This window comes from Periplaneta americana, chromosome 3 (assembly GCF_040183065.1).
Source record: "Periplaneta americana isolate PAMFEO1 chromosome 3, P.americana_PAMFEO1_priV1, whole genome shotgun sequence".
NCBI classification, from domain to species: Eukaryota; Metazoa; Arthropoda; class Insecta; order Blattodea; family Blattidae; genus Periplaneta; species Periplaneta americana.
This window is the reverse complement of record NC_091119.1, coordinates 54,272,759-54,290,473: the sequence shown is the minus strand read 5'-3', so window position 1 is coordinate 54,290,473 and position 17,715 is coordinate 54,272,759.

The window sequence follows — 17,715 nt, the reverse complement described above, 5'->3', positions numbered from 1 at the left end:
ATAGGACCTGAAAGTAGCTTTTTATACAGAAATAATTCAACCTTTATATCAAAACCTGCATTTCATAGTAGTAAAGGTACAATATGCATAAAATTAGAAGCTTTTGGAGGCCTTCAGGGCATCAAGAGGTTAAGCCAATGATTATTCACACGTCACCGTTTTCCATGCGTTTTTTCCAATCTCTGCACATAACTCATACACCCATCTCAAGCATTTAGTGCAACGGATCCAGTCCTCGCCAGATTTATCCAACCGATAAGGCATAGCACAATAAATACATTCCTCATCAGCGCTATTTTCGTTGTCTGTGGATACAAATTCCACAATTTTATCGGAACTGTCACTTGAAGATGCCAGTTTCTGATATCTCCGCACATTTTTATTTTTGCATTTTGTTTTGTTTGTCGTAATACCCTTACCATTTTCAACTGAAGTTGACGTCTCGGAACTCTTCTCTTGGGTGGTCACGAAGATTTGCTGTCTGCACTTCTTCACTCTAGCTTGTTGGCTATTCTTCCTTGCAGAATTTGAGATTCCTTCAGTTCTTTCTGATATGGAGAAGATATTATAACTGCTGCCTTTCCGCCACGTCTCGCATTGGCGGATGGTTCTGGTAAAACTAGCGGTGAGCGAATGTCGAATGGTGACACAGATGCATCTCCTCTTTTTGGAGACTGAATGTCTGTCCTTCCAGCCTGGGATGTTGAAGCGGCGACTTCGCTTGTTGCTGCTGATATTTGAAATGTTGCTACGGCAACCTCGTTTGTTGCTGTGGTGACCTTTGTTGTTGCAGCAGCGACCTGGGTTGTTGCACTGGTAAATGGAGCAGCTGGAGTTGTTTCCTTGTGTCCAGTGTTATCAGGGATGAAATCTGCAGCACCAAAAATTGTGAGATTGTATGGAATTATTCTACATTTCTGAAACCACTGATGGCAGTTTGCATGCTTCCTGCCTGAAGATATGCTTTTCCAACAATGGTCCCAACTTCGACAGATGAAACTGCTTGAAACTCGTGATTGTCCAGCCATAGTTCTACTTCCTGCGAGTAAAACGTTTTGAACGGGCGCATAAATGCTCTGTCCAGAGGCTGGAGCTTATGTGTTGAATGAGGTGCCAGGCAAACAATGTGTACCCCATGTTCCTGTCCAAGGGAAATTACGTCGAAGTTCCTTGTGTGGGAGTAATGGCCGTCCAGGATTAATACCACGAGATTTTCCGTCGTTGGTTTAGTTATCATTAAGAAGTGGTGAAACCATTGAGTAAATATATAGGTCTGTATCCATCCTGACGGATGACATGCAGCAATGGTTCCAGGAGGGCTGCCATTGAGAAGTTCTGGTTTCATCGTCATCCTAGAGAAGACTATGAGCAGTGCCACAAACACCCCACTCGCACTCATGCAGATTACCACCGTCATCAAGGAACCTCTTTCTGCTGATGAGAGTCTCTCAACTTCCTTCTTCTCTTTCACTTCAACACATTGGATCGAGCTTCTTGCACAATTGTCATCCCCGTCTCGTCGACATTACATACTTGCATTGGGCAAAGTTTACTTTCCCTAATTCCTGCTTCAACATGTTGAAGAACGCCTCCACATTTTCTTTTGTGAATCCCTTGACTCTGGCAAGTGAAATAGCTTGTGGAGGAAATAATTATTGTTGACAATTTTAATTGGGGACCATTTTGACATATGGTGCTGGAAATAACTTTCCATTTTGAATTTTCTATCCTTGTTACGTGTGAAACAAAGAATGCATTCGAAACTTGATAGACTGGACAAGGGAAACACGAAAACACACGAGCAAGCATTCACAAAAAATGCATGTACGCACGCGCGCACACACACACACAGAAGCTCACATACATTACGGTTATCTCATAATATCGGTTACTTCAAAATAATGCAGGCTAAAAATGAGATTCCTAATATCGGATATCCGGAATTGGGCATCCTATTACTATCCGAAATTTGGCAACCTGACATTAATTTGTGTTCGTCGATATGAATAAATATTAAAATAAGTTACGTATATTTATAACATTGCAATGAAAACTACAATATCTATACTTCATCTTAATGCAAATAAAATTTAAATTTAAACTCACCTTCGCTTGTAAAAGCTTAAGTCACAAAGTGAAAATATTATAAAGAAATTCTTGGAAACACGGTTACTGCACTGGCGAAAACCCGACTGCGGCAACAGCTTCACAACAAGTGAGGGATGAACCATTCCATTTCTATTGTTAGTTCATGAAAAAACGAGGTATCCGAAATTAGGCAACTATCCGAAATATGGAGCCTTTACTCTATGGGGAATACCGGTCAGAGCAAGGTTTTCATATTTCATTTTTTTTTTCCATAGATGTCATAAACTGGTAATGCCACGAAAATTTTCCCATGAAACACAGACTCATTATTGAAAATATTAATGTACTTTGATTTTCAATAATTGTGTAAATGTTCGCGAGACAACGAATTTTGCTTAGCTGACAGTCATTCCCCCCGCCTAATATTTTCAGTGATGTGAAGAATTTGAAAAAACCAATTGGAAAGTATAATAATAAATGAATGTTAGTTTTAAAACTTGTAATAACCAATTGCAAAGGAATGACTTATCAGAATAATGTAACGGGATTTTTTATATTTATATTATATTATGTGAGTGCATACTTAAGGAACCGACAGTTGTTTTGTGTTGGAAGGTTCGTACTGTTCAATATTAAAGTGCAAATTGCAACATGGAAAACGTAAATACGAATAGTAAAAAATGCTGGGCGCCGAAGAGGCGACAAGAGAAAATAGTGATAAAATGTAGTGTGAAGAGGAATTTGTTAGTAGATTTCAATCGTGTTGTAGGTATCCATCGCATCGCATTCACAAGACTTGGTGCGACGTGTTTTTGTGCGGGCAGTCTCCATATCGTCTTATTGGAGACGATGACCATGAAGAACTATATCACATTGAATTCTGTGACGGTATTGAGCACACTACGAACTGCGAAAACCCAGCCGTTGTAGAAATGGGAATGTGGTCGCGAGAGTGTACAGAGGACTGCACGTTATACAGTATCTACAAATTGCAAAGGAAATGGTGAGTGAAATTGTTTATAATTTTCGCAAAAGAAGTGACAATTTTTGAAGTTAACCATATTGGCCGAGCGGTCTAAGGTGCCTGTCTTAAGATCAGGTCTCTGTAATGAAGAGGCGCAGGTTCGAATCCTGCATGTGATAAATATTTTTGTAATAGTTACAATTATTTGATATGAATTAAACCATAAACCTCATAATGTTTGTGGTACAAAGGTAGGAAGATGACATTGCAATTAGTTTAGGAATATATAATGTTCGAGTCATATATATAAAAAATCTTTCCTTAATCATTCTTGTTTAATAAGTGTAGTAATGGTATGCAAATTTTCTGTATGTTCTCAGGTGAAGGAGGAAGAGCCTAAGAGAAATGAATGCAAAGAAAATTGAGTTATGTAACAAGCTCGTAAGAAATAAATACATATTTTTGTTGTGGCACATTTTCATTGCATTATTTTTTTTAATGTTAACATAATTATTTTTTCCTTCAACTTAACCGGTACTGGTACATTGCCATTTTTGATGTTTTGATAAATAGCTGAGTTATGGAATATTCTTTTCCATATGCGTCCATGTCGATCATTAGAAATCGATATTTGGCATTAAAAACTGCCAGCAGTACTATTGAGAAAAATGTTAACTGAAAAACATACCTGATTTAGCTGGATACTTCAGTCTAATATGATTTCCGTCGATACTGAGTAAACAGTTTTTGGAAATAGTCTTTGGCAATCTTCAACATTAGGCACAGGAATATATGTGATTTTTGAAGTGAACCTCAAATGGCCTATCGGCTATCCTATCTTACGACTTCATAAGTACTAGATAATAATTGACAAATTAATTATAAAATCGTATTATGGAAACAACAATAGCAACGAACGTTTATGGAAACATCATGCGCATAATATTTCTGGCATAGTTCTAAAGAAAGACAGTATAACATATTTTATCTACCGTACTATTTTTATATTAAGGGACTTTTAATATTTGCAAACGACATTCAGAAGCTCACTATAACAAATTCACTCTACAGGAGAAAATGTTTGGACCGCTGCACAACAAATAAAAGTAAATTTAACATGAGTACTGAGAGCAAATGCTCCATCGCCAACAAAAACATACGGAAGATCATTACTTGACCCTGGAAGTGACAAGCTGCCGGGAAATTTATATCGTTTGAACAGATATCTTGCCATAATAAGGAGTTCCTAAATACGCCAATATCACTGATTCTTCCTTGACTTCCAATATCAGCAAAAATAAATACTGTCGACTAATGCTAACAAAACAATGCTATAAGTCTTCTTATAACTGTGATATTCGGAGCCACTATGAATAGGACATTCCAGAACTATGTGCTTCCTATCAAGAGAAGCCACGCAATGTGGAAAGTTTCTGCTGAATCCTTTTTCTATAGCCATCCATTCCTCCACAGTTGAGGGCATGATAAAAAGTTATAAGTTAATGTACGTCGTTTTATTATCGCTTTAGGTAGCATCACCGGAAGTGACGCTAGTATTGGACGAGGAAGAGATCGAGACATCGTCAAATTCGGAAACCTCCAGTTCCCAAAGTCACGAGCCTTCAAGTTCTGCTCAACAAACACCTTCACGACAAGCAGTTCGTCGCAGTGTTAATGCACCTGAACTTAGAATTGCTGAAAGACAGATGACTGAAACATTCAGCACTTTGAGTGATGTTTTGAAAAGGCACCCAGAACAAGACGAATGTGATTTATTTGCAGGCTTCTAGCAAAAAATTGCGTAAACTACCTGAACATGACAGAGGATTATTCATGTACGACGAAATAGATGGCATGTTCATCCACAGAACCCGGCGCCTTTCCGATCCAATACAGAACTTTCAAAGTCATCCCTCATATACCCTTCACCTGTACTCCATATACCGATTAGACCTCCATCCACTCACAGTTTACATTCTCAAGAATCTCCGACAGTAATACATATTACAAAGCAACCGCCTACATCTTCTCAAGCTCCACATGCTACAGTTGCCAACATGCCAAATCAGTCCTCTTCCCTCCATTCTTCATTTCCCTCTCCATATCCACGAAGGAGCCAACCAACACCACCATCTGTTAATATGATGTCTGATCGAAATATAATGAAATATTCATGGGAGAATTTGAGAATGATCAATGTTGTAGCAATAATTCAGACATCCATAAATAAATAAATAAATCAAGAAATACTTATTGAAATACAAACTTGTGGTTTTATTAAATTGAAGTGTGTGATCCCAAAACATGTTAAGTCCATTTTTATGAAAGGACAGGGCTAGTTTTTTACCCACCTGTCTATGGACTGAGCGAGTTTTCAAGTGCCATGCACAATAACGCAAACTTTTAGGCAAGAATTAGCGTTCTTTTGAAAGAAAACGAGCTTTAAATCTAATGATAAAGGTCTCATAAAAATCATTTATACGTATAAATAATAAAAATATACTGAGGGCCGGTTTCACCAACGCTTTACTCTCGATTAAAGTTCGATTTAATCTCGAGTAAGACCTCGTAGCGTTTCACCACTCACTTTACACCCGTATAACTACCTTAATCGAGAGTAAGAGTTAAACCGCGAATATTCGCGGTGTAAAGACTTAATCTTCGTTTGTGATCTGAGGTATAGCTAGTGTTTAACATGGCGCGCCGCATGAGAAATGTTGCATTTGATAGCGATTCTGAAGACGAAGAGTTTGTTATGAATGAAATACGTCGACGAAGAGTGAGAGAAAGTAAGTCTAGTGATAGTGATTTTGATTTATATGAAATACGTCGCCCAAGGTTGGTGAAAGAGAGAAATAACTGGTTTGAAGAATATGACGAAACAGATTTCGTCACTCATTTCAGATTATCAAAAGAATCGGCACTTATTGTTCTTCAACAAATTGAACATAATTTGGAGTATCCAACCGATAAGTAAGTTCAGAAAGTTTAAATGTATGCAGATAACATTAGTGTGGAATGAGATAGGCCTAATCCATAACCTCAATTCGAGCTAGGTACGGTACAGCATGCTTTGCTAATGTAACCTGTTTTTCCTACTATTAATATTATTATTATTATTATTATTATTATTATTATTATTATTATTATTATTATTATTATTATTGGGGAATAATTCTCCAGAGAAACTACACTGAAGAAGACACAATTTTCTTTTGATACACTGGCTTCTGTGAAATGTATATGTTATAAACACGGGAGTTTTTAATTTGCAGCCACAGATACTTTCAACATAAAAATCGTACGATGCTTATAGTATTGAAGTAAGAAAACAATGTGCCTCATACAGAATAGCTTTTCTGGAGATAAGCTTATATTATTTTTTTTCGCTTCTGAAACATCACTGTAATTTCGTACCATTAACAAATTTTCAGATTTAATTCCTTGGTGTATACTTCATGTAAAAAATCTTAAACATAACCTTAAACTCTGTACCAAAATATTCACATACATTAGGCCTGCATATTTTATCTCATTTAAGTCAACATTATTGTAGCCTATACATGGCATGTCTGCCACTTATGTTTCATTTTATTCTTTGTAACTCATTTTAAATAGGAATTTCTGTGTGTCACCAATGAACCAACTTCTGACAGCACTGCGTTTCTATGCCACGGGATGTTCCCAGTTAACTGTTGGTGACTATATTGGTGTGAGTAAACCAACAGCTCACAGGATTATACATAGAGTGAGTGCTACCATTGCTTCTCTTCGTAAGCGATACATTGATTATAGGATATCGTTATGTTTTTATGAGAATTTATGTTGGCTACATTGGAGAATGGAGTGATATATTATGACGTCAATTGATGACGTAAGTTTTTGGATGGAAGTGGTTAGGTTGGTAGATATGTAAATTTTGTTCGTGGTTGGTATTCATGAGGTTTGAATGGCGTACCGGTTAAGGATGTGTTTGGATGGTGAGTGAATCATTCTATTATTTGTTTAATTCTTGAGCCGTTGTTTAGAAATCATTGTATTATTTGCTTTATTTGTGAAAGGTTGTGATTTTGGTTATTTGTTTTGGAATGGAGTCTGTTGCTGGGCCAAATGGTTTACAGCGAAGGGTCGATCATTTTATTTCTGAATCATCTGATACTTCAGAATCATCTAACGATGAATCACCTGCCGTAGTGCCTAGTGTTGGGGATTTGGGGGGGTGTTTTGAGATATTCTTTTTGGGTTTTATTATTTCAGGATTTGGGCAAGGGTATTGTTTTTTTGAGGGAGAGGGGTTTAATTTCCAGTGAGTATTTTTGTCGCAAATGTCATAGGGGAATGGTCGAGCGTTGTGTTTCTGAGAGCCGAACCAAGGATCGTTTTCTCGGTACTGCCGAAAGGATAATGTTTGGCGGTCCATAAGAAAGGGTTCTTGGTTCAGCAAGAGTAAGTTGTCTCTTTTGAATATTATGTGTTTGACTTTTATGTGGGCATGGAAGCAACGGATAGATTTTGTTATTAATGAATTGTGTGTGAATGCGAAAACTGTGATTGATTGGTTTAGTTTTTGTAGGGAGGTGTGTAGTAAATTTGTTGAAAGGAGGGGGAAGATTAGGGGGCCAGGTAGGATAGTGGAGGTGGATGAATCTTGTTTTGGTAACCGGTTAAGAATACATGGGTTTTTGGTGGGGTTGTTCAGGGTTCTGGGGAACGGGATTGTTTTTTTACTGTTGTGGGATAAAGTAACTTTACTGAGGGAAATAAAGAATCATATTCGAGAGGGTAGTGCTATTTTTTCCGATAAGTGGGCGGGATATGGGGGTTTGAATGATGCAGGTTCTAAACATTTCACGGTTAACCATAAAGTAGAGTTAAAAAATTATGAGACTGGATGTTGTACGAATAGTATTGAGGGCATGTGCTCAGCTATAAAACTTCAGATTGGGAGGGGTAAAAGGGTGGGTTCAACTTTACAGGGACATTTAGATGAGTATGTTTGGAGGAAGAATGTTAATGTGGGTGAATGTGTTGTGAATGCGTTTTTGAGAGATGTGAGTGTTTTGTATGTTCCTAAGAATAAGGATGTGTGAGTTTTTTTTAGGAGAGATTTTTATTTTTTTTTGTTTTAATTATTTTTTGTTATTACCCTTATTGTTTATGAAGAGGTTACATTTCTTTTTTCGCTAGGGAGAGCGTTTGATTTGTTTTTTTATAATGATGAGTTTTTGTTTGCTAGGGTAGTAATTATATATCGAGGATAATGTATATTTTATTTTTGTATATATGGTGTGTGTGTGTGTGTGTGTGTGTGTGTGTGTGTGTGTGTGTGTGTGTGTGTGTGTGTGTGTGTGTGTGTGGATCTGTTCGTTGTTTCTTTTTAATGTATTTATTTGGGGTACAAAATTGTGAGAGCACTGCGGTAGGAAGTGGTTTTTTGGAAATGATTTGAAGGTTAGTTTATTTAAATTCGAAGTTTTTATTATGTTTTTGTGTTGTATTTGTATTATTTGTGTTGAAGCCGAGGTATGTGAGAAGGTTAGTGGGCTCGTTGAGGTGATATTTTAGTGACGTGAGATGAATATATATATCTATTCCAGTATGGGATATCGTGAATTGTTTTGGTGATATCGTGTTTTGGATAAGAGTGGATGGGTTATATTCCGTAATGGGATATTGTTTTGCTGATATCCTATTTTGAATAAGAGCGGATGGGCTCTGTTCTAGTATGTGATATCGTGAATTGTTTTGGTGATATCTTATTTTGGATAAGAGGGGTTGAGTTATATTCCAGACTGGGATATCGTGAATTGTTTTGGTGATATCGTATTTTGGATAAGAGCGGATGGGCTCTGTTCCAGTATGGGATATCGTGAATTGTTTTGGTGATATCGTATTTTGGATAAGAGCGGTTGGGTTATATTCCAGAATGGGATATCGTGAATTGTTATGGCGATATCGTATTTTGGATAATAGCGGATGGGTTATATTGTAGAATGGGATATCGTCAATTTGTTTTTTAAATTTTTTTTAGATAGTTTTATTTATTTCTTGTTTTGGTTTACGTCGGCAATGTTGTGACCTCACTGCGTTGTGACGTCATTGCCGCCATATTGTGACGTCATAGTCTGTCCAACTTGACGAAAATTAAGTGATATCCTATAGTAAATGAATCCCAGAAAACAATGTACCTCATACAGAATAGCTTTTCTGGAGATAAGCTTATATTAATTTTTTTCGCTTCTAAACATCACTGTAATTTCGTACCATTAACAAATTTTCAGATTTAATTCCTTGGTGTATACTTCATGTAAAAAATCTTAAACATAACCTTAAACTCTGTACCAAAATATTCACATACATTAGGCCTGCATATCTTATCTCATTTAAGTCAACATTATTGTAGCCTATACATGGCATGTCTGCCACTTATGTTTCATTTTATTCTTTGTGACTCATTTTAAATAGGAATTTCTGTGTGTCACCAATGAACCAACTTCTGACAGCACTGCGTTTCTATGCCACGGGATGTTCCCAGTTAACTGTTGGTGACTATACTGGTGTGAGTAAACCAACAGCTCACAGGATTATACATAGAGTGAGTGCTGCCATTGCTTCTCTTCGTGAGCGATACATAAAGTTTCCGCATACAAGAGAGGAAATAAAAACGGAACAGTTGGAGTTCTATAAGCTTGCTCGCTTCCCGAAAGCTGTGGGTGCTATGGTTGCACTCATATCAAAATTTCTTCACCAGGTAAATTTTTATTATCTTCTACAGTCATTGTAGAATCAATTCTATTTTCAAATTATGCTAAAACAAAGAAAACCTGTGTTTTAGGTGGTAACGATGCAGACCGCAACAGAAAAGGATATTTTTCACTCAATGTCCAAGGTATTTGCAATGTAAACTTGGAGTTTTTGGACATTGTTGCTAGATGGCCAGGGTGGACGCATGATAGCACTGTTCAACAATTCCTATCGTCGTGTGATGTTTGAGAATGGTGAGTATGGAGATGCAGTTTTGCTTGTTGATAATGGCTATGCAGCCACTGTCTATATGATGCCTCCACTAGAAAATCCACAGCCTCCGGAAGAGCAACTCTATAACGAATCACAGATTCGATCTAGAAATCCAGTTGAGAGAGTATTTGGAGTCTGGAAAAGACGGTTCCCCGCACTCGCAATTGGATTTAGGTTGAAACTTCAAAAGATTTTCCCCATCATTGTGGCAACTGCAGTATTGCACAACATGCTACGGCAACGTGGAGAAGACTTGCCACCAGATGACCTTCCAGCCCCATTATAAACTGCACAACATCGGCCTTCCCCCACCCATAACCCGCTGGCTATCAGATTTTATCCGCAACAGAACCGCCCGCATCAAAATTAACAGCTCCCTATCTCAACCATTCCAAATTGAAGGCGGTGTCCCACAGGGCACAGTACTCTCTCCAATCCTCTTCAACATATATGTCTCTGACATCCCCATCCCACCCCGCGAAGGCGTACATATCGGACAATTTGCTGACGACATTATCATTACTGCTACAGCCCACGATATCAGATACTCAAACAGCCATGTTAACGAAGCACTACGCAACCTAAATGTCTGGCTAGACATGTGGCGCATGAGAATCAATCCTGCAAAGTCTCAAACTATGATTTTAAAAAAGACACGCTACCCATGAGAAATCGATATGCCACCCGATGCAAAAACTCCATAATCCCTTACACTAACCACATCACATACCTCGGCATCACCATATCCAATAAACTAAAACTACACCGTCACGTCATCAACATTAAATCACGCATCACACACGCTATCAAACTCGTCTACAACGTTGCAGGCAACCAAGCAAGGCCAGGGTGCCGGCCACATACAACAGCATTAATTTATAAATCAATTATCCGACCGTCACTTTTACACGCGTCCCAGCTGTTCTCCAGAGTATCTAACTCACAACTATCTGAATTACCCATAGAATCACTGGAACGTAGACTTCTACGCAAAACTTTTCAACTACCACCAAACACACAAAACAGAACAGTATACACTATCTCTAACGTCAAACCCATCACACAATATATCAAACACAAAAACATAAAATACACACACAAAGCTATTGATAAAAATTTTACCTCTGAACTCTTCCGAACAATACCACCCGGTCAGCCACACCTCACAGTCTCCCGTCTGATTAATGAACACCAAGAACATTTAGCAAGGCAGCACTAGACTAATAAACACCAAACAACTTCCTCCCCAGTGCCTTCTTCTTCAAACAAATATATAACACACCTAAAACCTAAGACCTGAAAAGGGTTATAAATCCCTAAAACAGGTCTATGGCACAGATATTCTGTGTCACATCATCTTGTCTTGTCTTGAGTTCAACTTCTAGCAGAGGGGCAGGTGCAACAGAATCCAGTAAACCATGGCCGAGTACCTCGGCGTGTGATCATAGACAACTATTTTCGTTCGTAAGTGAAATTCTTGTTACTATCCACTTCCCTTCGAAAACATGTTGAAATATAGAGAGGCTTTTGGTGCCCAATGCTTTCTGTATCATTGACTGATTTCTTTATTTTCGTAGATTCTTAGAAAAATATTCTTGCAAAATGCATAATTTAATTACTTTCGTAATTCTCTTACAAGTAATCATTGTGTCTTCTAATAACCAACACAATTCCTTGAGCACCACGTGTGAAAGTATGGCTTCAGAATTTACTTTAGAAGTAATAACGGATCGAGGGACGTTCCAATTAATACTGGACGAAGAGACATATGCAAATATGATTAATGATGAAGAGTACAAACAGAAATACATAGGGGAACTTTCCTCTTTGGGAATTCATTAAAATAAAAAAAATAATAATAATAAAAAAAACTATCATAACTTTGTGGACTGGTAAACAGTTGTTCTTAATGCTCTTTTCTCTCTGTTCTTTCAGACTGCTGTAAAGTACCAGCCATTGTCTGTATACACCGCACTTGTCATCAGAGAGAACTTCATGAGTGGTTAAGCCACTAAGTCATCTCCAAGACACAGGAACCTATCAGGATAAGTAACTCTAGAACAATTACATCCAATATGAATAAGACCCACAGTAAAGCAAATAAAGTTAATTCACTGTCAATAATGCATCAGAATTTATGAACTAGAAATATTACTTAATGATGAATTGCAGGAATTGGATATTTTGCCCTGCACAGGACATTGGTTAAGTCAAGAAGAAATAAATTCCCATCACATCCAAAATTTTAATCTTTCAGCACAATTCTATCGCACAACCTATAAAAACGGAGGTACAGCAATATTTGTAAACAATCACTTATTACATACAGAAAAAACTGAGCCATACTATCTAAACCAAGAAAAACATTTCGAACATGTTGTATCTGTAATAAAAGGTGAAAATTTTAGCTTTACAGTAGTTTGTATCTGTAGGTCACCAGATGGTTGCCTGAAAACATTCTTTGAAAAGCTCGAAATTCTTCTAACCACCTTGAAAAATAAAAATAAACCAATAATTGTGTGCGGTGATTTCAATGTAAACTTTTTAGCTAATGACAAAACAGTATCTGAATTTAAATTACTAATAAACTCATATGATTTAATTGAGACTATAGATACACCTCGCATAGCTCCAACATCCAAAATGTGCTCGATCAAATAATTATTAACAGAGACCGCTTTTCATACACAGCAGAGAACTTAAACATAGGGATCTCAGACCACAATGCTGTCTTATTTCATATACAAGTAGATATAAATTCGGAATTTAAAAGTATTATTTCTTCTGTACATAAACGACCTTTCGTTAACCATACGCCTAGCCAAAACAGTATTATTTGCATGTATGATTTGAGGCTTTCTCGGCGTTGGTTCGCTAATATGTTTTCGCGGGATATCAGCCGAGTTTAGATTTTGGAATGCTCCAAGCTTTCGACTGCTATCTCTGCAGCCATCTTCAGGGAAGTGATGTCCGAACTAGAGTTGGAAAAAAAATCACTAGCAGCGATTTCTCACCGGTGATTAATAAATCACTTTCACTCCAGTGACTGAACTGTTCGTTAACCAGTGAAACAGTGATTTCACTGCACCATGAAACAACTGTCACGGTTTAAACTATAAAACGTCTTTGCTGTCACGTATACTGTACGTACAGTGATTAAACTCCTCAAAATATAGCAACAGACTGTGATATAGCTGAATCTCTTCCATTGCAGTCTTCTGCCATCTGTTGAGCAAGTTTTCAATTGCTTGGCAAAATCCTTCGCAATCTTTCCTGGCACCTAGTGGCCAACAAAATAACTTCCCTTCACCTTGAATGACGTCATTAGCGGGGAATTTCAATACCCGCGAAGGCCCCGAATTCAAAAGAACCAATATTTAGCCACTGGCGACAGTTTTGATTTGGTGAAATAAAGGGCGCTAATTTCTAACCACATGACCGTAATTCTATTGGATTTTCAGTAGTTATTCCCCGCGCTTTCACACTCATTCATGAGTCCATTACCTTACATGGTGGAAGTGCTCCAAAATGTCTCTTTCAAAACCGCGCATTACAACTTTAACAAGTGACCTGTGGAATTTTTTGACACCTGATGGAAGGGTCATTACGCGATTTGTAATATTTGTAAGAAGAAATGTTCCTACAAAACAACAAATACAAATTTAAGACGCCACCTCATGTCGAAACATCCAACAGTTTCAATCTCTCCTCTTCGGCAGACAAGTGAACCTTCTACATCACAGCAGGTAGGTTTAAATAACTAAGAGAACTTTTTACATGATAGGGACTTGATCATTAAATGTTAAAATCCTTTCATTTCTAAGCTAACACTACAAAAAATGGCGGAATAGCATATCTAAAGATTATTTTTTAAAGAAGAAAAATAACAGTATTTTTTCAGAATAAAATTAAAAAATTTAATGCTTTGACAAAAATCACAAAATTACAGAACTCAGCCCATCAACACCTAAAGCAAAATCTGGGAAATTATCTACTTACATCCATGTTGATATTGTATACAGCTTCAAATTGTTTAAAGGATACGCAGAATTAATATTTCTATACTCTTATACAATGAGTCCCAGCAAATATTCCCAGTGTTTATATTGGCTGACCAGCAGCAGATACCTCCCCACATTACTGCTGCTACTTGCATCCACAAACTCAAGGTGCTTCACCGGATTAAAACTTACATACTATGTTATATTAATAAATTGTATAAGTTTTCAAAATTGAACATCCCTGTTTTATGATTGTATGTCTATCTCTAAAGATGCAGATTCGACTATTCTCAAAAGTTCGTCTTTTATCTGCATGATTGGTGAATGCCTTAATGTTCAGGTTATTTTATCATTCCTGGTTGGTGTTTATATTATTCAATCATCAGTTGTTCTTATTGTGTACGTGCTACGAGAGAAGGAATAAGGGAAAGAGATAGAGATCACTATGTGGAAGCTGCTTAGTTGGTGAATCCCCATCTCCCAAAATTAGCTGTGTCAGTCTGTCTTTGACAGCCTAGGTTTAATGAAACAGATGCTGCAAATGATGTGATGTGAATTATGTATTATACAAGATGGGCAACACTTAAACCAGCTACTGTGTGATGGGTGAGTACTGAGTGTTATTAATGTAACATAGCATGTAAGTTTTAATTTAGCGAAGCCAAGAGTTTGTGGTGCAAGTAATAGTAGAAGCAGGGGGACCTGCTGCTGGCTGGCAGGGAGAAACACCGGGAACATTCACAGGCAGTCACTGTATAACTGTCTCTTTTTATATATAATATATTTAAAATAAAAAATGATAGATATCTTTTTAATCATTTTAAAGTCGCATATCTGATATCAGTATGAATTAGGTATTTTTTCAGAGATGGATTCAACTATGACATGTAAGGTAAAAAGCTTAAGAAAAACATAGAAACCAATTGAATATATGCATACTACTATTTTTGAATGCCAATTTTATTTTAATTAATTCAATATTGTAAATTTCTTGTTATTTTGCCTCACTTACAGTGTTCCTCAATATCTGATCCTGATGATCCTGCATCAATATCAATGTCCATGTCTTCTGGTACGTCAGTTTCTGAACTATCCACCTCATCTTCAACACTCAGACAAGAAAGAATAACATCATTCATCCCTAGAAAACTTTCAGTACTTACAAAAAAAAAATAGATGATACACTTATGTTATTGTTCATTAAAGACTACCAACCTTTCAGTATTGTTGAAGATGATGGGTTTCAAGAATTTGTAAAGGAACTGAATCCGTCATACAAATTATCTAGCAGGTATATGTTATCAAATTCAATATTACCAGCACTATATGAGGAATGCCTAATGCAAACTAAAGAAAAGGTTCAAAAAGTAAAAAAAGTATGCTTAACAACAGATACCTGGACATCTGTGAATACAGAGAACTTCATAGCTGTGACAGTTCATTTTATAAGTAGCGATTTTGAATTAAATTCCGTTCTACTTAAATGTACTGAGCTTCCAGAGCAACACACAAGTGAGAATTTAAGCAATTGTTTGAGGGAAATTGTAACAGAGTGGGAAATAACCGACAAAATTATTCTGGCTGTGACTGATAATGCAGCAAATATGAAAAGAGCTATAAAAAATAATCTGAACTGGAAGCACTTCGGTTGTTTCGCACATTCACTAAATCTGGTAGTGAAAGATGGTCTGGATAATATGCATGTAAAGGTTCTCGTAGACAAGGTACGTGCAATTGTAGCTCATTTTAAAAGGAGCTGCACTGCAAGTGAAAAACTCAAAGACTACCAGCTAAGGAAAGGACAGAATCCTCTGAAGCTACTGCAAGATGTTCCTACCAGATGGAACTCAACATTTTATATGCTTCAGAGAATTACTGTACTTGAATCTTTGAAGGCCACCATAGCCATACTTGACAGGGGCCTCTCAAATTTAAATGCAGACGAATGGAAAGTGGCCAAAGAACTTGTCCAGGTTTTAAAACCTTTTGAAACAGTAACTAAAACAATGAGTGGGGAAAAGTATGCCACAGCATCATTGATCATCCCCCTGGTACATGGATTAGATAATGTATGTGATACTTTTCTAAAAATGAACTTCAGTAAAGAAGTTAAGGAAGTAGTACAAAAATTTAAAACTTCTATAACTGAAAGATTTGGAAATTTGGAACATAGTGCAACACTTACTGTCTGTACATTTCTAGATCCAAGGTTCAAAACCCTGGCATTCAAGAATGAAGATGTTGCAGACAATGCAAAAAAGAAGGTAATAGGATTGGTAACAGCATGCTTGAAGGAGAGTGAGAAAGCTACAAGCCACCCTCAAGATACAGCCATGGAAGAAGAGCAAGAAAATGATTCGCTATCCGTTTGGAATTTATTCGACACAACTTTGGCTACCAGAAGACCACAAAAGGGCACTTCAATGTCAAAGGCCACAGTCGAAGTAAATCGGTATCTTGAAGATGATGTTCTTGGAAGAAATAAAGACCCATTGAAATGGTGGAAAGAACATCAATACAATTATCCGCACCTAGGGAAGGTTGTGCAAGAACAGTTCTGCACTCTGGGTACATCAGTACCATGCGAAAGAATTTTCTCTAAAGCAGGCATTCTGCTTTCAGAAAGAAGGAATAGACTAAGCAAAAGAAAAACTGAAATGTTGCTCTTCTTGAATAGTAATTATAAGAGGTAGAAGTTCATGCCAAAAAAAATCCTTAAAACAAAGCTAAATGCCATAAAATTGCTTAAATATGCTAAGCATATAAAAACAAATAATTATAACCATGGTAGCCTATTCATTATAAATTTATGACAGCCAATAATTATAAATTATAATTCATAATATATAAAATCTCTATTAATTTATTCTTGATTATAATAATAGGCCTACACATCAAAAAGAACCTAAAATGTTATATTTAGGCGACCAAAAATAGTATAGGTCTACATGTTACCAAAGTATCTAACACAGTTTTCCTATTGCTAGTTGCAACATCGTATTTATTAAGATAATTCATTTTCTCTTTCCAGCATTCAGGCTTTTATTTTCATTGCATGAACTTCCTACCTTTGGTAATTGTTGACTTTACATTAATTTTGTAGGCTAAATAAAATGTTGCTGTGATAGTTTCACCAAGTTAATTTTGTAAATAAATGTTATTGTAGGGGTATCACTAAGTTCATTTTGTAAATAAAATATGTTTATTATAGTAGTTTCACCATAGTAATTCTCCAGATTAACTATACTATAGGCAGCTAACTTTTTTTAAATGTTTGTATGTACATAATATGCAAAACAAATTAAAATAATATGTTACTTATGTACAACTTTATTTGAATGTGCCAATGTACTGAAATAAAACTTGCTCATCCCAAGCAAAAATTCTTGAAATGTCCACATATAATGAGATTTATGAAGAGATGTGCAATTATAGTACATTATTCTCCCACCTCTGGTAATTATTCAGTTTAAGATAGGTCCTAATTTTGTAAGAAACGTCTTATTGTTGTAGTTTCACTATGTTAATTTCGTAAATAATTGTTATTGTAGTAGGGAGATTCATCACAGTAATTCTCCAGATTAACGTACCACAGGTGGCTAGATTTTTTTAACCTTGTTAATATGCATTAATACTATGCAAAAC